Source organism: Vidua macroura, chromosome 23 (assembly GCF_024509145.1).
Source record: "Vidua macroura isolate BioBank_ID:100142 chromosome 23, ASM2450914v1, whole genome shotgun sequence".
NCBI lineage: Eukaryota > Metazoa > Chordata > Aves > Passeriformes > Viduidae > Vidua > Vidua macroura.
In genome coordinates, this window is record NC_071593.1 from 8,318,073 (window position 1) to 8,338,061 (window position 19,989).

General features: G+C 49.7%; 1 protein-coding gene across 6 annotated transcripts in view; it reads right to left on the minus strand.

Annotated features, from left to right (window-relative positions):
• The window catches only part of CASZ1 (castor zinc finger 1), a 276,127-nt gene that overhangs the window by 121,005 nt on the left and 135,133 nt on the right, over nucleotides 1-19,989 (minus strand). The gene's annotated exons all lie outside the window — the stretch shown is intronic.

A 19,989-nucleotide genomic window follows, 5' to 3' on the forward strand; every position in this document is an offset into this window, starting at 1 on the left:
TTATAATTGATTGGGAATCATTTCCTGATGGTGTCTGGATATGACTGATGGTGCCGTCCGACTGCTAAAGGACAGCAGGTGCCAAAGAGACAATCTGTAGTTCCTGTCTGCTGAGCTGAATGTGCCACAAACCACCAAACCCTCTTCTACTACAAACTCCTGCTTGGAGAGATACAGTTATCCTCAAACCAATCCTGTCCTCAGAGATGAGCCTCTGAGCCTCTTGGTGGCCATGGTCTGACACTGAACCTTTCTGTGCTTTGGTAGAGCACAAGCCTGAGAGATACCTGCCTCCCATGAGAACTGCAAGGGAAAAATTTCCGTGTGCAATTCAACTGCTAACGCACATCCTACACTTCCCTTCTTTTCTCTAGATCCTAATACATATATAGTACAGTGACATTTCACATCTCTACAGCAACTCATGCCTAAGCCCATGCTACCTCACAGATGATATTCCTGAGTGCCTCTCCTTCCTCATAAGGAAGAGCAGAAAGAAATTCATAAACAAATCCTTTTGTTAAAAGTCACAAGCAAGTATCCCAAATCCCTGCTTCAAGTTCCCAACAGAAACTACAGAAGCTCTATGAACCTCTCCAGGAATTCACCAGCAGACATGAAAGGCTTTCGGAAGCTGCAGTGATGGTAGAGATTTACAAATGGGGAAACTTAGTCATTAAAAATTAACATGTCCTGTCCCCAGCAGAACCAATGAGGAGCTCATTCTCATCCACCTCCTGCTCCAACCACCAACTCATCCTGCCTTGCACTGGAGCAATGAGGACAGCAACCCTCTGTCATTATTTGAGCTCAGGAAAAGAACTTGTAGGCTGGATGGTGTTGGGATTTTGTTGTTTTTGTTGTTTCTCTCCCTGTTTGTATTGAGCTACCAGAGACAATGGAGAGGACTGGATGTGGGGCAGACTGGGAGGACACTGTGCTGACCTCCTTGCCCACAGTTGTATTTTGTCCCCTTAGGAAGGCTCCTGAGCATGCTGCGAATGTTGGGAGCTGAGACAAGGGACCCAGACATGCTAAATATAAAGGCTGAAGGACTGAAGAGGGTTTTTGGGTTGTTGTTCATGGGGAGGGGTGGAGGTAAAGGAAAGGGCTGGGTCACAAATTGCCTGCACTCAAAGTAGCCTGTCAATAAATTCTGCATCCACTTTACTTTCTGACAGGGATTCATTCCCTAATATGGGGCTGGCAGCTTTCTGGGTTATTTCGAGTGTGTGTGATAAAGTTTCCTGGATACTGATGGCTTCCTAGGATCAGGATTCTGAAAAAAACCCCAGCAATATGCCTTGATGTGTGGGGTAAAGAGAGGAATCATGGCTAATTACAGGCCTTTATGCAAAATAAGGCAGTACAGGGGTGTGAAACACAGTCCCTTCATCATCAGAGGACAGAGCTCTCTGGAGCCAGGAGCTGAATCTTCCTACTAAAGAGTGCTCTGAAGATTTTATCATGTGCCAAAGCCTTTCCTGCAGAGATTCTAAGCACAGAGGAAAGGCAACCTTGCACCCTTCTTTATGGCTGCTCCATTACACCTGACCCCTTGTGCACCAGGTGATTTCTGAGGATGAGACAGCCTGAGGCAGTTGGGCTAAAATATCAGAGACAGGCAAAGGGAAATCAAGGCTGAGAGAGGCGATTTCATCTCTTGATGACTTGTTTAAGGTTAAATGGGTCATGGCAAAGCCAAGAAAAGAAGCTGGGCCCCAAACCAGCACTCACATGCTCTGGGTTGCACTGCGTTCCCCACCTTCTGGCAGTGATTTCAGAAGCCCAGAGAGACCTGCTCCTTGCACTTTGATAAGGCAAATTATCTCTCATCTATTCCCATCTGATTTCCTTAAACCTACCCCAGCAGCCCCCACACTCCATTACTAACAGCTCTGGAGTACTTGTCTAACCAGAGCCTCTGCTTTGTCCTTACTCTCAGCTTAAAGACCAAGTTGTTTTTGGCACATGGGGAAACTCCCCCAGGAAAACACGGCCTCAGAGGGATCTGCTCATGCCAGGCTGTACCACAGTGAGCACCATGCTCTGCCTAAAAGGCAGATGGGCTTTCTGAACCAAATTCCCTGTTTTCTAATGCACAAAAATGGAAAATCCCAAAAACTGACCCCAGCAGATGTCCTCAGGGGTCCTTCTGACTTGGATGAGCTCTTAAAAGTAGAATAAAGCAAAGCGTGACATAGGTGATGTGCCATGATTGCAAATGCGCCCGGCTCTCTCCACCTTCTCCCTGACTCAGCCCCAGGAAGCATTTCTGTGGGGAGCTAGAGCTGTGCCCCACAAACCACTGGTCAGGAATGGCAGGGAGCTCTCCATGGGCTCCTCTCCAAGAGTGCTGGGGCCAGAGGACACTTTCTGCCGTGCCTTGATGAGGCTGCCAGCTCCTGTCATCCTCAGCACTGGGCAGGGAATCCCAAGATTGTGTTCCTCTGCAATACTCAGCTGAGACTCCTGAGGGCAGCTCTGAAGATAAAGGGATTGGGAACCTGTAAAACCAAAGCTGCTGCCACACCTGCTGGTTTGGAGCAACTTGTCTTTAGGGACACCTCAGTGAAATGAGCTTGGTGAGACCTTGGTCCACATCATTAGACTGGCTGGAAAGGATAGGACTGGACTCAAGGGAGGGAGTCTTCTGTGGGAGCAGGTGGACAAGGGCACTCGGCAATGCTGTGGAAACTTGCAAAGGAGAAGCCAGTCCCTCAATCCATGTCTGCATCAGTTTCAGGCAAATACATTTTACCTGGAATTTGCAACTGGCAAGTAGTGTTCTCAGAGTCCCACAGCAGCACAGCTAACAAGCAGCAACTTGCTGATCTGCCATAACATGATCCTTTACATTCATGTGAATGTACCCTTGGAACCATTGCAGTGTTAACCTCAGTGTCCTAGCCAAAATCCATCTCAAGCCACTGCATGCTGCCTACAGAAATTCCTCAGTCAGTTTCCAAAGTAGAGGGTCAAGTTCCTTACGTCCTGGCCTGGGCTGCTGCCAAAAGTACCAAAGGCTAGCATAGGGGTAGAAATCCAGGAGTTAAGGAGGGGACTCTCCTATCGACCACGTATACCACCATTGACTTGAACTGGGGAAATTTTTACCCCTGCCTCGAATCAGAAGAGACCATAGAAAGAGAGAAGAAGGTCACAGCTGTGGAACCAACGCATCCCAGCCCTCTGGCACCTCCCTCACCTAAGCTGGGGGTAACGGAAGCGGGACCTGAGCATGACAATCTCCCTCCCTTGTGACCAGGGTGCTCTCCCAGGCACATGGTCGCCTCCCATCATCACTGCTTGCTTCAGGCACACAGGCCACCCACTGCACACAGATCCTGCAGCCCTGCCATCTGAAAGGCCTAATACTAGCACAGCCTGAGAGGAAGCAGCCATTAGGATGGCCAAGGTGCTATCAGGAAACAGAGATGACAAGGAGGGCCCTTGTAACAACCCAGCTCTGTGGCTGGACAGAGTAGACAAGGGAAGATGTTTTGGAAGTGTGTTTGTGGCTACCTAGCGACTCTGTGGCCTCAAGAACAAAGCTATGGAGAGAATGGTGCAGTGCTCTACAAGCTGCTCTGAGACCCACCATTTATTTATTTATATTATTATTATTTTTGCTTTGGGCACCAGCTAGTTCTGGGCCACAAGGGGTTAACCACAAAAGCTGCTTTTTCTGCCTTCACTCTACCTCAATTTCCACTGCTCCCATCACCTTCCTCCCCCACCCCCTGATCTTATGAAAAAAACCCATCAAAATAACTATTTTATGTCTCCAAATATGCAGATCATTTTCTTTAATGAAAGATGCTTGACGTCTCCGATCCAATTAATATGCAAATGCAGGCGAGGATTTATTTGTGACATTCTGTCTGGGTGAGAGAAAACAAAAAAGGCCTGTTAACCAAAACACTAATTGCTGTGACTGATTGTCACATATCATCATTTTCATAGGATCTCCTCCATCCCTGGCTTGCAGGGAGCTGTGAACCAGGACTCGGAGCCTGGCAGACACCAAGGAGAAACAGGGCACCCAGCTACCTGCCTGGCACGCTCGGATGAGCCGAGGCCTCCTTCCTGCTGTACATCAAGCCCCTCCAGCTTGCATCCCTCCCCAGCCCAACCAGCAGAGGTATCAGAAGCAGTTTTTCATGATCCCTTTTGTGCTTTCTGGGCAAGATATTCTGTTATCCTTCAAAAGCCTCAGGAGTTACCAATGTCAGTCTTCTCTTGTTCTCTTTGCAATTACAAATGGTGCTTAGGAAGCGTCACACTACCTTGAAGTTTCAAGAAGTGCTCATATAAGATGTACTGAACTGGGATCTCATCATCACTGCCCAGCTCGGTATTCCTGGTTCACGTTCTCCACTTACACAACTCATTCAAACTTAGCAGTTCAGCCAGGAAGTGGTTTTGGTCCAAAGATACTGAACCAAACACCATCAGACTGGGAAAGAGCACACCCAAACTTTCCCACGTGCCCTTGGATATTGAACTGGACAAATTACCTATCTCAGTCTCAGCCAAAATAAGTGAATGACTGTTTACAGCATGCACTATCTTTTTGTCCACCCAAGCATAAGGCACAGAGGACAGTGAGGGGAAGAGGGTGGAAAAGGGCACAGCAAGTCACCAAGACTGTGTCTACACTGCAGTTCTCTTGAGTACCTCAGGCTGAGCAGCTCTGGCAGCAAAACCTTTCAGAAAAGTTGAATGGAGCCCTGGGCAATCAGCCTGTACCAGAGTCTGTGCTGTTCACACTACGGCCAGCTGGTTCAAAGGCACTGCTGAGCACACCCATGTGAGCTGTGAGACCTTAGACTTGGTCAAAGCCCATGGCAGAGGCAGGAGGCTGCCAAGCTGTACCACTCACCTGACACTGCACAGGCTGTGCTGTCCCTGGGGGAAAACATGCACCTCCCTCTGCCCTGCACCCTTTGATGAGCAGAAGACCCAAAGATGAACGTATTTTAGAGTGGAAGATGCTTAAGGACACAAGAGAAGACATGTTCCAAAGGCAGAAGTGTTAAAAGCAGAGGTTCCCAGCTGCTGGTGTTTGATACTTGCCCTGGAATATCACCTGATGGAAAGGTGACTTCTGTGGGTGGCTCCTCCTCATTCCCTCAGCTCCCCACATGCTTTCAAAGCAACGGAGAAGACACAAATTTGCAAAACTGCCCAGCACTAGGGTCAATTCTGCTGGCACTGAAGTGTTGAGTCAAACTTCTAGGACTTCAAGGAGATCAGGTTTAGCAAACACAAAGCACATACAAATCCTACCAAGAGTATTTTCCTGCCATTACCTCCCACGTAAGCAATTGCTGGAATTGCCACAGGGAGATTCTGTGATTATGTACAGAAAGGGCATCAATCAGGCCAACTCTCTATTCAGCTGCCTCCCATCCACTGAAAAAAGTCTGGGAACGTTTGATCTAGAAGTTAGAGCACAGGATTGAGAGGTGGGTGCTCAAGCACCACTCCCTGCTCTGCCAAAGGCTCATGAACACCTGAAAATTATTCATGTAACTTTTCCTGTGACTTGATTTCCCCTTTGCTTGAAAAGGGCAATTAATTCTGCTTCACTTTGCATAAAGTCTGAACTTTTGCTGATCATTACAAGAGGATTAAGGGCACTAGACCTGAATGAAATGGCATCATGGTTGTCAGGGTGTGTGCTCTTGTTCCACTATAACATTTTCCAATGCAGGATCCTTAAATTTTCTCTAAACCTTCATCAACTCAGCACATCAGCCTACACAGTCATGAGCAGGGGGTGGGAGAAAGCTAAAAGGGCTGGGTAGTAACAGAAGCACGTCTCAGCCCCATAATCCAGACTAACTGCCAAATGGTATTCCAGTTCTGGGGGAAGATCTCCCTGCATGCTTCCAGGTCCAGCACTCCCTAGAAAAAAGAAGCAAAAATTCTCACCACCACCTGTAGCTCAGTGAGCAGTGGGTAGAAACATTTTATTTAACTTTCAGAGTGTTAGGATAAGTCAGCACTAAGAAAGACAGCAGATTCCTGACACCATTAAAACTGAAGTGAAATCTGTGTCTTAATGAAGTCACCAGTTCTGGCATCTAGTTCAACAGAGACATGCTTTGTGTGGATAACACAGGTTGTACCTTTAACGTGAATCTGAGAGGCTCTCCAGGGTTTAGCTTGACCAGCTAATACATATCAAAATAAATTTTAACCTTTTTTTACACAAGACTTTTCATAAGGGTTAACAGAAAACTGCTCTACACAAATCCTTTTCTTTCCTCCTTGCAAGGAGAAGACCCAGGAGATGAACTCTGCAGAGACTACAGAAACAATTTCTGTTTTACAGCATACGTGCTTTGACATCTGGTTTAAAACCAACCCAGATCAAAAGGGACTCTAAGTTACTACTCTGATGGCTGCCCAGTGGTCTGTACAAAACACAGAGTCACACACCACATCTGTATCCACATCTACCCCCTTTAAACAGGTCAGAGCAGCTGTGTAAGGCGTGTGAAGTATAATCTCAGAGAAAATACAAATCTGTGATGGTACTGATAAAAAATTCCCAGCACAGGCAAGAATATGAAATGGACAGAGCCAGGTATTCAGGCCTGAAGCAGGAAAACCTACAGATGCAGATGAAGTATAACATGCTTCCTGCATGTCCAGATTCCTTGTTGGAGCAGAACTGGGGACATCACCCTCAAAAGTGCTTGTCTCCCTAAGTGCAATTCAATGACACATTTCCTGATAAAGTCAATTTCCAGGGGATCTGGCTCACAGACAGTCAAGACAACAAAGTCAGCTCTGGGCTGCGCACCCTTGCAATGCAGGGACGCACAAAAACCAACTCGTCAGCACGCTCAGCCTTTCAGCAGTTCTGGATTGCTCCCAAATGGGATGTCTGCTGCACCCCGCCACCCAGCTCTGGGATAAGGCAGCACTCAACTGGAAGAGGAAAGGGCCCCTGAAGAGATGCCTGAGGGATTTGGTGGGCTGGGAACCCGGAAACTGTCTGGGATGTGGGTGGAGAGATCAGTGCGAAATAGCAGAGCTGTGACACATACACTTTCCATTCATCAAAGTCCAGGGAGAGAAAAAAAGTCTTTTTTTCCCCTGCACACATGGGGGAACTGAGGCACTGAGACCACCTGGGGACTCCAGGAGCCACACCAGGCCCAGCTCCTCAGTACGGCAGAGTTTGACACCCAGTACATCCTTCCTACCAACTTTATTCCAACAGCATTATTTCCACTACACAGGCAGAGAACTGAGGCACAAACTGGGTAAGAGATTTGTTTTAGATCAACACAAAACTTGGCACTGTAGAGAGCTGAGACAAATCTTAGATCTCCTGAGCCCCAAGATAACACCTTAACAGCCTCTGTTCATCAGAAAAGACTCCCAGTTCTGTGATTCAACTAGTTCCTTATCCCACCCCAAGAGTTTAAGGAAGATCTTAGCTTTGGCTTTTCTAATCACTGAAAAGAATGATTAGACTAGTTTCAGACCTGTTCTGAAAGCTGTCAATGATCTGATCCTGTTATGGGTAGGACGCTCATGGAAATGTTGGATAAATCCCACAGGGATTCTCCAGCCACAGATGCACAACATGGATGGGGTTCCTGTGATCTTACTTGCAGACAGAAGAAGAAGAATAGGTGACAGGGACTAAGTCCCTTTTCAGCAAGAGGAATACTTGTTGAATACAAGAGGAATACAGGAAGAGGGACAGAGTGGCACAAATGCCCTTGGCCAGTAAATGTAGAAGAGAAGCAGGAAAGCCTGTCACAGCAGTTGTCCCCAGGTCCCCACCTCTGTTTTAGCTCCTCTGGGCTGGCAGCCTCCCTTTCCATAGCATCTAAATGCCTGACAACTTCAGCAAACCCACTCTCACAAGGCATGGTGCTCTTCCCAGCACAGCAAAGTGAGGGACAGAGAGGTAATGTCCTTGGCCCCAGAGCCCAGGGAGCGTTTGTGCATCTGCCACTCAAGCTCATGACAGATGTGATCACAGACAGAAAAGAAACTGTCAGGACCATGGCATTCCCTCTTGTGCCATGGAAGTGGTCAATCAGTCTGAGGACTTCCAAAAGGCATCATTCAGTGATCACGGACACCCCTCATCCAGAACTAGCAGATTCCTGAAGCTCACCTCTATGGCCGTCATCACCCCTGCTACCAGCAAAGGTGGTGGGATGGGCAGCATTGTGGTGGGGCAAGAGACACTGTGGCAGTGACACTGGAGAAGAGACAAGCAAGGGCTGGTAAACAACCCCCTCCCATCCCCAATCCCAGTACTTTGAAGATCCGTGTGTTTTGAATTTAATTTTGATTTTCTCGACTTCAGCAGATTAAAGTTGAAATAACCTACAAATTACTTAATGTGTTGTAAATCTTCTGAAATTAAGGCCTAATGGGTAACACATGTCGGCAGGCAGGAGACACAGAGGGGAAGCTGGGTTTCTCACCAGCTCAAGAAATGCTGTGAGGATCTGAGCCAAAGGAGAGGGGGCTGGGGCAGGGGATGTGGAGTGGCAGCCCTTCCCCACAGCCTCCCAGTTCCCACCTTACCTTTGGGTCAGAGCTAAGAAGCCACCTCTCATCCATGCCATCCACACTTCCTGGCAAGGGGGACAACCAGTAGAGGGGCTGCACTGGGAGGCTGCTGAAGGAACTGGGTGGCAGGAGGCTTGTGGGCCAGCAAGGGGCACAGACACCACAGAAAATGCACTTAAACACCTCATTTCCCACTTGCCCTCACTGCTCAGCCCTTCTGTGTCCCCTATCCAGCTCACAGAGTCCCACTGCCAAACACAATGCCCCTTCACACCAACTCATGCCTGCGGGGACCTTGGGAACAGCTCCAGTGCTTTCCGCCCGGGATGCCTTGGCGTGCGGGTCTCTGCAGAGCCGAGAGCTGTCCCTGCTCCTCAGGGCCTGTCCTCTCCATGCACCTGTCTCGCTGGTCCCTGCACCGGGCAGCCTCAGCTCCTCTCCCACACAAGCCGCCAGCTCTCCTGCTGCTCTTGCCTGCTTGGGTTCCCCCTCCCCTCCCTCCTCTTCAGCAGATTTCTCTCAAGTGCGCTACCATATGGTTCCAGTTAAGCCCCATATTTTTTCTTGTCGATTGAAAAGACACACTTTCCTCTGTGCCAGACAGTTTACAGATTGCTCCGCTGGCTCAATTTCTTATTGGATTTCTCAAAAAAACTGACATTTTAAATTAATTTACAGCCACAACAAAAAGAGTTCAGAATTTTAATGGTGTTGTAAGTAATTTTTAGGTAATCCGCTCCAGATTTTGATATTAACCTCTGAATCGAAGTTCAGGCAGCTACTATGTTACAGCACTTTAGCTGGCCTGGGTTTTGGGGAGGGGGCGTGGGTTGCGGAGGGGGAGATAATTTACTGCATGGCAGCACGTGAGCCGAGCGCATGGGAAAGCACATGGCAGCCTGCGCACAGGGGAGGCAGCCCGGGCGCATGTCGGAGTGGTGTGTGTGCCGGCGACATGTGAGTGCAGATGTGCACAGGCATGTGCCTTCCCAAAATGTGTGCCAAGGACGGTAAGCGCGTGTGGGAGCTGCTGGAGGACAGGCAGCACCCGGGCCCACGGGCAGGCCGCGGGCACACACCTCCGCACGGGCGTCAGCACGCGCAGGCAGGTGCGTGGGGAGCCCAACCTGCGGCTCAGCGCTCCGCAGCCGCCAGAAGCTGCTCACAGGAAGGCAGGCAAGGGAAGCGGGAGTGGAGGCGGGTTGGAGGCAGGTGCTGGCACCTCAGCACCAGCACAGATGAGCTCAGCAGCACGTGCAGGTGTGCCCACAGCCAAGGCCCACCCCGCCAGCCAGGGCCTCCCACGCCCCTGCATACGTACACATCAGGTGAAGGTCACAGACCTGGCTCTGCCACCTCCTCATCCCTCCTCTGCCAGGGCCACATCCAGCACAGCACCCCACAAGGGCGAGGAGCAGGGCCAGCTACCGCCATTCCCTGGCCTTGACCCTCTGCTCAGGGCAGGATGCGAGTGTGGTTCTCTCCTTCCCTTCTCAATGTCAGCCCCATGAGATGTTCGCTCACTGAGGCCACCTTCAACATTTAAAGCCCAAAGCTAAAGGACACCTGCCAAGTGCAGCACGAAAGGGGCAGCAGCTTGAGGAGCTCTGCATGGAATAGTGAGGTGTCTCTGAAGGAAATCAACTCACTTGGGATTAGAAACAACACCAGAAAAAAGCCACAGATACTGAAAATGCCCAGGGGAGGAGGGAGGGAAGAGGAGAAAAAAGTGGAAGGAATGAGAGAGGACAACTAAGAGTGACAGGAATGAAAGAAGGAAATTAGGTGGCAAACAACAGCAACAAAGGAAAGAAAAAGCAAACAAGAGAGCAGATGACTGAGAGAACAAATTGAGGAAGAAGGGAAGGAAATTAACAAATAATTAAGAACAAATGAGTGAGAGAACTGAGACAGAGTGACGAAGATGCAAAGCAACAAAGTGAAGGAGCCGGCATCCCTCCTCCCTGCCCCAGCGAACAGTTACCATGCTTGTAACTGGAGTGCCAACAAATAGGATTTGCACAGAGCCTAGCAGCTCCTCACTTGCCTTCGTGAGCCCCCTCAGATCCCAACTTCAGCAGCGGCCAAGGGATCCGGCCACCTGTGGAGCAACACATCCTGGCACCTCCAGCCGCGGGATGGGGCACATGCATCCTCAGCATCTCCCCGGCCACAGTGAATGTGCCAGGGTTAGCGAAACGCCTGGCATGCCCCTGGCCTGCTGCCACAGACCCTCACATTCCATTTCCCTTTATCATTTGCTCTGCCTTTTCACTTTCCAGCTGCATATGGGCAGCAAAGCTCCTGTGCCACCCTGAGCTGTGTTACTACCATGCAATTGCCAAACCAACTGAGACAAAAGGGGAAGGGGGGGCCTGAGTACAGAGCTGCAGTCCTCGCCAACGTTTTACTAAGCCCTGGCACAGAGCAGACGGTGGCTGGATATGGTGCCAACTTACTACAAGAGCGGATTTTTAACATTCCTCTCCTCCAGGAGTCACTCAAGGCAGCCAGGGATCCTCAAGTAGAGAGATGTGACGACAACAATGGCAGCCCAAGGTCTGCTCTCTTAGAAACCCTGCCATGGGACAGCAGTGACAGCCAGTATTGTCTTTTGGAGCATAGGGCATCACTATCTCCACAGGTGGGAGCAGTCCAGCCAAAACTGGCTGCCTGCACTGCCCAGTTATGGGCTCTGGACTAAGTCTAGGACAGTGGCTCACAAGACTCATGAAGTGTTCAGGACATACAAGGAAAGCCAACAGAATCATAAAAGCAGAGCTGTAAGAGCCCAAGAGCACTGAGGTTCTCCAAAGGCAAGAAGAGATGGGATGGGAGGAGCAGAGGAGATCCTCCCTTTGCTTGCTCCCAGTGGCAGCTGGACCCTGCACCACTGGGTGGGGTCCTTCCTGCTTCCTTAACCATATGCCACCAGAAAGGTGTGACTTAGAGCTCTCTTGCTAAGCACTGCTGTCTCTTTCCAGCTGTGACACCTCCTTCATTCATGCAAGAACCTGTGGGATTCACGCATCCTCCTGCAAAACCAGGAGTTTAAAGAAGTGCCAAGTCACTTCTTGGTCCTACATCCTGCAAGACACAACAGTGGTCAATACTGCTGATCAGACCTGGCATGGAGCCACTTGCAAGGACAGTGTTCCATGTTCTGATCCACCTGGCACAGCGCCACGGGCAGAGGGACTCAGATGCCCTGTGACAACATGCCATGCATGGGGGGGATTCAGATGCCCCCTGGCGCTGTGCCGAACTGGGGGGAGCTGTGGATGCCCCCTCTGGCAGGATGCCAGGTGCCGAGGGATTCTCCCAATGGCACTCTGCCAGCAAGAGCAGGGACCCTGTAGCCTGGGTCCAAGCTCAGGAAAGTTCTGGGATGAAGGACTAGATGTCTTCTGTTCCTGTGCCAGCTCTGCACAGTGAAGGTGTCTGCATTTCACTAACGTAGGAAGCAGGCTGATGAGTCTTGGTGACAGGGATCCCTGAGAGCTCCCTGCTCAGGGCTCCTCTGGAACGGGGCTGCCCTGCCACTCAGAGCACCCCTTGGCAGGCTGCCTCACCAGTGATTGACTGGGGGAAGTTGCTATGACGACCCTGGTTTGAAAAAACCCTCAGTAGTTGCCAACTATTTGTGTTGTTGTTTTACAACTGTGGCCAGTGTCACATGAGTGGGAGCCGGCTGGGGGCCTGGGGACACAAAAGCAAATGGCTTTTTAATGGAGTGTCCTGCCAGCGCTTGAAGACTCAATAAAGAGGAACTGGCGAGACCCCTTCATGCGGAAGGCCCCGTGCACGGGGCCAGGGCCTCTTTGTAGAGCCGCAGCCAGGGTGGGAAAGTTTGAAGAAATCAAGAAGAAAAGCCTCCTCCTGCAGCTCTGGGCTCTCAGCACTGTCTCCCTGGGGATGGATCTGTCCCCAGCTGGCCTGGATGTTTCAATGGAGCTCACTCTAGGCACTTGTCTCACCCAGAGCTGGTGCTGCCCAGTAGAGCAGGATGGCAGCATCTGGGGAGGATGCAGGAAGGTGTGGGAGGAGACATAAAGAGTTTTCCTCTTTGCAGCAGGAGGAATACAACTCAAAGAGCTGGTAGGGAATAAATGGAGGAGAAGGAAGAGCTGCATATCCCCACACCTCCCAGGAGCTGTCCCTGCTGACAGCCAGACTCTGACAGAGGCTATAATGAATCCAGAAGATACACGGACTCCAAAGCCAGCAGGTTTGAACTCGGGAGCAGATGCCCCTCTCAACTGGAAGAGCCTAGGAGCAGTTTCAGGGGGCAAGCTGGTAGCATGAAGACCAGCAGCAAAGACCAAAGACATGTTCAGAAGCAAAGGGCACTTGGGGGCACTGAAAGTCCTGAATTTAAAAGTAAGGGGAAGGACAAGCCAGGGGCAAGGGGGCCTCAAAGAATACTCTTCCCAATCCTATGCAATTCTTACAGACCTCTTCGACTCCAGGGCCTTTTCTTACAGAAGCTATAATTATATTACAGAGTTCCTGTGTAAGCTACTGAGCTTTATAAATTAATCCTTCTTGGTTTCACCCCAGCCAGAGCCTTGGCCTCATGCAGAGATGTGGAATTTTCCAGGAAAACTTGAAAATCGTCATCAAGGAGAAGAAAATGTTTACAATTAGAGTTTTAAGTGTGAGACAGAGAAAGGGGTCATTTCTCTGGTTCAGCTGTAAGATGGGAATAGGCAGTGAACACACAGTACAGATCTGAGGTGTCCCTAACAAGAGCTGTCCGGAATTAGCACGGCATTTTCCCACAGAACACCCTGAACATGGAAATTTGTTTGGGAATTCCTAACTGCAGACTTCGATATGGATAAAGAGAGGCTTAAAAACACACCCAGCTTTTAAATCCCTCTGAGGTCTCAATTAAGCTTTCTCAGTCCAGACTTCAACCCTTGGAGCCAGCGGAACAGAGGCAAGGAGGGCCCCATTAGCTTCTGGATAGTCTGAAACAAGCTGATTTCTCAAATGACATGGGAGCAGACATCAAACAAGGCAGAAGTTACCAGGCAGAGATGGAAGCAGCCAAAACACAACCTCTCTGAAGGGGTTTTGTGTAGGGATATGAGACTCTAAATCCCTGGAGAACTCCATAGATTATAAAAAAAAAACCAAAACATCTTACCTAATGTCATGGCATATAATGGGGAACTAATGCCATCAGACTGACTCACCTTTCCCAGCTCTCATCAGGCCACAACAGAGAGGAGGGAACAGTACTGCCTGCAGCCTGTGCATACCCTCTCACTCCTTTCCCAGGCATTTGTACTTGAGAAGGTACCTGCCTGCCAAGAAGCTGGTCTTGGAGCACAGGCAGAGACACTCCTCATCCTGGTATAAGCTACAGCTGCAAAACAAGAGGCCAGAATCTTGTTACAAGGATCACACAGAAAAGTTTGGCTTCAAAAGGCAGTGTTAGTTGTTTCTGCAGTGGCCAGGATGAATAAAAAAGCTCACCTGATGAAAGCATTTTACTTCAGAGCTCAGGTGATCACCCTCCTTCCTTCTTCACACTGGAAACTCCTTGTGCAGCAAAGATTTAGCACCTCACCATGCTCTGCTCATGGAAGAGTTGTGCATATCCCTGTGCCTGTCACTGAATCCTTCAGAAACACATTCAAAGGTGCCCACCTACACTTCTGCACATACAGCAGTGGCCCTTGGGCACTTACAACTGCACACAGACACGTTCTCCTCCCTGCTCATGACTCCTATCAATCACGCTGATGAAACTCTACAACTTAAGAAACGGCACCAAAGCAGCAAAACACAAACTCTCAAGTGGAGATGTCCCTCCTTAGCACACTCTACCCATCCACAGTGGCTGGAATCCTGAGCGTGTCTAGTTCTGTCCCAGCTTAATCTCTTGCCCTAAATTAGGTAAACTCACTCCAGCAGGAGCCACTGGCTTCTGCTCCCACTCTGAAAAAGTACAGGTGAGTCAGTAATCAACAAAATAAATTAAAACAGAGAAAAAGGCAGTAATTGGTGAGTACCTGCCTGCAAGGGATGGGAAAAATATCCCCCTCAAAAAAAAAAAAATCCTCTAGGAAAACAAAATGCACCAACATCTTTTTATTTTGTTTTTTTCGGTAATTATACTAAAGATGAAAAACTCATAATAAACATCTCCCAGTCCCCACCTGCTAACAGTAATTATAATAGACTCAACAATAAATGGTAAAGCAGAGCAGTGCTGCATCTCGGGAATTCTCTAGGGTATGTGGATTAGCTCGGAAAGCCTGAATGATTAAAATACACTAATTAAAATTTTGTGTTCCTTGGTAACTCGTCTGCCTGGGCCCCTGGTGTTGGCAAAATGGGAATTAACGTGACAAAAGCAACACAGAGGGTTTTTGTTTTAAATAAAGAAGGGGGGGAGATCTATATAAACAAGTTCTCTCTGCACACACACACACAAATTCAGAGGGACACAAACTTAGGGAAGGACTGAGGCATGTTGCTGGTATTTAGGATGAAAGCAGCAGTGAAAGCGTTCCCTCATTGCCTAATTTCTCCCCAAACCATCAAGGAGGAATGCCTGGGAGAGAGGAAGGGAGAAGACAGAAAGCGCTGGCTTAAGACAAACAGGGTCATGCGTGACCAGGAGCCCGGCTCTTTTAAAACAATTAGAAAAATAAACACATGGAGGGGTGGAGAGGCTCACACAGGGAAACCCCAGCACAGGACACTCTTCCGCTCCATCTCCCTCACGCACATTCCTCCATGGTGTTGTCTGCCCTGCTCTTTACCAAAGAAAACAGGACTTTGGGATAACACACGAGAGCTTCTACCCCACTGCAGATACACAAAAGAAATTGAACACTTTTGGGTTGCCCTTAGCAACCTAATTGCATCAGTACATTGCACACAGGAGCCAAAGTAACTGAATTTTGATGAAAAGACGGCGGTAATTTACGGCATCACGAAATTAGTTGTCATAGCGACGGGTTAATTACATCTCAAATTAACAATGCAAGTGTGGTGAAATTAAATATAAATCATATTTTCTGCATAAATTATAGGGGTTGATTAGACCGGGGCTCAGGGAGAGGGAAAGGTTGAGCCGCCATGGGCCTACGCAGCTTTCTGAGCCGACGAGAGAGTCTCCTGGAAACACCGTGAGGAAGACAGAGTAGGGGGAGAATAAGAAAGTGTCAAAGAAAAAAAACGCACTGCCTTGATGCTCATCTTCTGTGGGGTTTTCTTTTGGCTTTTTAATTGTCATCTGAACTCTCCCTTAGTTTCCCCTCATGGCTTCTGGAGGAAGTGGGGAGAGAAGCCAGGTCCATGCACTGCGAGGAGCTGCAGCTCCCAGCCCACCCCGGCTCTGTGGCTTCAGCTGGGGAAAACTGAGCTGTGCGTGGGCTGCCTACTGCCTGCCCTCAACACCTCCCTGTCCTCTCCACGGGACAAATGAGGGGCTGGCTCTCACCAGCACTGCTTGGGATCTTCTTTTCCCAGCAAAGAAGGCTTGAGGCCAGCCCAGCCCCTTTGGTGCAGGTCACCACATGCCATCTTACACCTCTGGAGTCGCACTGCAGCTGCCTGGGCTCTTAACACATCCCTAACCTCTAATTTCTTGCCTGGCTCACAGCAACAACATGAAATGCGGTCAGCCAAACTGAGGAAACCCATTCCTGGCAGAGTTTCTGCCTTGAGGACTGGCACAGCCTGACCTGACACCGGACAAGCAGAAGAAAGCAATCTCTGATGCATTCTCACCTGCAGTTTCTGTTTGGAGCACATACCGAAAACCAAGTGCTGAAATCAGGGGCTAAAGCGAGTAGGAGAAAGCATGTGATACTGCTAAGAAATAACAGCAGGTAAAGGAGAGCTCTAGTGCCTAGCTGCAGTTCAGACATCCCAAAGCAGCAGCGCAAAGCCCCCTCACGCCTGGACACCGGTCCCATGCCTTGCCAGTATGGGACTCTGGCGCAGCTGGGAGGGAACAGCTCTGCTCTGGGGCAGCAGGACGAGTACGGCAGAGACTGCCAGAAAGCTGGGAGTCAGTCACCAGCTGCACCACCGAGGAGCTGTGTGGTTGCTCTATTAAACTCTTGGTGACCCTTGGCGAGTGTGGAGCATTGCCACTCACAGTGGGACACGGCTAACAACAAACAGCAACTACAGAAAGAGTGGCTAAAAATACCTGCTCCGCCCGTGCCCCGTGAGGCCTGGCGGCCCTGGGAGCTGGGTGCCTGCAGGAGCTCCAGCCGCTCCTCCCACAGATGGTCTCCTCTTGGCTTCCAGGGGCTCACAGGCGGTAGTCACAGTCCATGGCAGGGGGTGTACAACAATCCTGCAGCCTGGCTGCCAACCAGCCCTGCCCCAAGCGGAGGATGATGTTCAAGAGCTTGGCACTACTCTTGAGCCCTGGCTTCTGCTTTCAGGCTGGGTGATGAGGGGCACAAGGCACCTTGGTACAGGGCCCCAGTGCTGTGCCCAGGCAGCCCCTGGCAGCTGCAGCACAGCACTGGGGAGGAGAGGGGATGTGGTAAGCGTCCACTTAGGAAAGAGGGAGTCAAACCCTCCGAGCATAGTCCTTTGCTTTCTGCTTCTGTGAGAAGAGCAAGGAAAAGCTTAAAAGAAAGTTTGCAGAAGGCAAACAAAATATACCTGCAGCACAGGCAGATGAGGATTAACACCGGGAGGAGCCAGGTGAGCTGCTCTCCCAGCTCCATGAGCCAACAAGGCCTCCCACAGCCCTGCAGGACTTGCTGCAGTCCCTAACACAAAGGGAGATTCCCACGTTTAACTCCTAGACATCTACTATCCCTGAATAAAATGCATCCAGGAACATTTCTCACTGTGCCACTCTTGCAGAATTCAGTGACAAAGCTCCCACAGGCTACTCTGAGCCCAAAAGCTCACGCTGCAGGTTTGTTTGCCCCTCCCAGTCCCACTAACTTTGCCTGGAGCCACCACCAGAGGAGTGACTGGAGGGATAAGGCTCTTGGGTGACTTCCCTAAAATAACAGTTGCCTTCCACTTTAAAAATGTTTTTCACTTAGCCTGGATCTGCCCTGACTTCTTTGCCCTTACACAGGCCGTCTGCTCGTGGCATAACGCCACTCTGCCAGCTCCCAAGTACCCTCTCAGTTTTTAGCTCCTCACCTGCACTGCCACACTGCCTTGCCTTCTGCCCATAACAGCTCGCAGGCAGCACTCAGACAAAATACTGAGATCTTCACAAAATCCTGCCACATTTCATCCAGTCCTGTATGAGGAATTTCTCATGTAGGGGAATTTGGGGTTTGGTTTTTTTTTCTAGAGGGGAAGGAGGGAGAGCATATGAAAGAAAGGAAGGACAAAGCCTAAAAGTAAAAAGCCCCTCTGGTTCTGGCAGCTGGCGTGATCGATGGTGGTGGATTTGCATGTACATTTCATTAATTTTTCAGCATGCATTTTATTTATCTATGCGCCATACATCTGCTGAAGTTTATATACTTGATAATATATAAATATAGACACACAGCAATCAATACGACATCCGCTTCGCAGAAGCTTCCATTAGGCACACACCACCCCCCTCCCCGCTCTTTCCCTTCCTCATTTCCACAACCTGCTGCCTGGGCACCTTGTGCTGTTCAATCGGTTTCCGATTTTCATTAGCGGTGGAGCGCCAGCTCCCCCGGCCCCCAGCCCTCCCGGTGCCAACCCCATTCACATCCACGCAGGCCAGGGACGGCACTCACGGCCAGCAGGTACCTGCCCTGTCACGGGAAGCCTCTCCTGCTCACCCTCCCCTTACTCCCGAGCCTCAAGCACTGGGATGCTGGGGGTGCCTGGAGCCTAAGGGACACCTCAGAGTGCTCGGAGCCATCCCCATCTTTCCAGCCATTGGGATCATCTCAGCAGGAGATGGGAGCAGCAGTGGGGACAGCACACAACCTTGCCTGGGTCACAGACGCTCCTGAGTAATTTCAAACTGACTTCTCGTTCCCTTCCCAGCTAAGCCAAAGCCGAGGCCTGAATGCCAGCACTGGGCACCAGGACAGACCAAATACCCTTGATCCTTTGGCTGTCTGTTTTCCTCACTCATCATCCCATCTCATCAGCCCTCGTCTTCACTGTGCTGCATGTGGTATGTGTGTGTACGTGGGTGGGAGAGAGGGAGAATACATCCAGACAATTCCCTGGAGGGAAACTTTCCAAGAAGGGGAGCTCTGCCTCCAGAGCCCTCTGAGCCAAACAGGGCACCCTGGCACACTGCTGCCCAGCCGAATTACCTCCTGCAACATGGTCTAGAAGCTCATTAAGTGGCTTTGTAGCCGGGATCAAATCACAGCTGCTAAGAACAGCCTGGGTCAGTGTAAACTGCAGCCTGAATTCCCATTTTTATCTTGGCTGACTGTCTTAATTTCTCCTCAAAGGCTGGGAATTTGATGGGAACATCCAATCTGTCCCCATTGTATTTTTGTCTTGGGAAAAGCTCTTCCATGCTCAATTTCTGTCCTGTCACACACCTTGGTCTCATCACTCCTCATGGAATGTTTCTAGTCCTCCTTTTCATCCCGGTTTTCAACTCCATAGGAAGGAGTGTTTCTCATTATTGATTTATCTGTCTTCATGACAGTCTTTATCTCAAATTGGCTGGTCCATCTATAGCACAGCTTACAAACATTTGCAGTCTGGAACAAAACACTTGGGAGCCACTCAAACTACTTTTTGTAGCAGCTAGGCAGCACATCATGTAAGACAAAAAATGTAGTGTGGAAGTGCCTTGCATCACAAGGAAACACAACTGGGAAATTTATTTTAAAAGAGTAATTGTTCCTATTATTATTATAACTGACTACAAGCACATCAGTGAAAAGCCTGAGGAAGTCTATAAAAACTTTCTGCCTGATTTAGATGGGGAAAAGAAATCTTTTCACGGGAAAGAATGTATGGGAAGGTGTGTAAAAGCAGAGCAAAGAAACTAAAGCCCAAGTGACAGATTTCCAGGGAACAGGCCTGAATCACAAGTGCATCTTTCCTGTCTGACTAAGGAGCCACACAACCTCTTTAACAAGCCACTGGACATGCATGGCCCAAACCTTTACTCTCCCAAGCAGCAGCCTGGCACACTGCTTTCCTCACGCAGGAGGTCACTGGCCTCTGTCAAGGTACAAGTGGAGGGTTTGGCAGCAGACCCTGCCCTGTGCCGGGGCCACAGCTGCCTCACCACAGCCTGTCCTTGGCACTTGGAGACGGCCACAGGCACCCAAACCTCAACTTGTCCACCACAAACCCCTTGCTTGTGTTCCACCAGCCTTCCTTCCCGGCTGCATCCCACTCCACGTGGCAAACTCCATTCAGCTACTGTCAAGAGGAGGTTTGCAAAGGGGAGAGAGACTGAAAATAAATAAAAGGATGCCTGTACCTTTAAAAGAATTTTCATTTATAGGCTCTTCTCCTCTT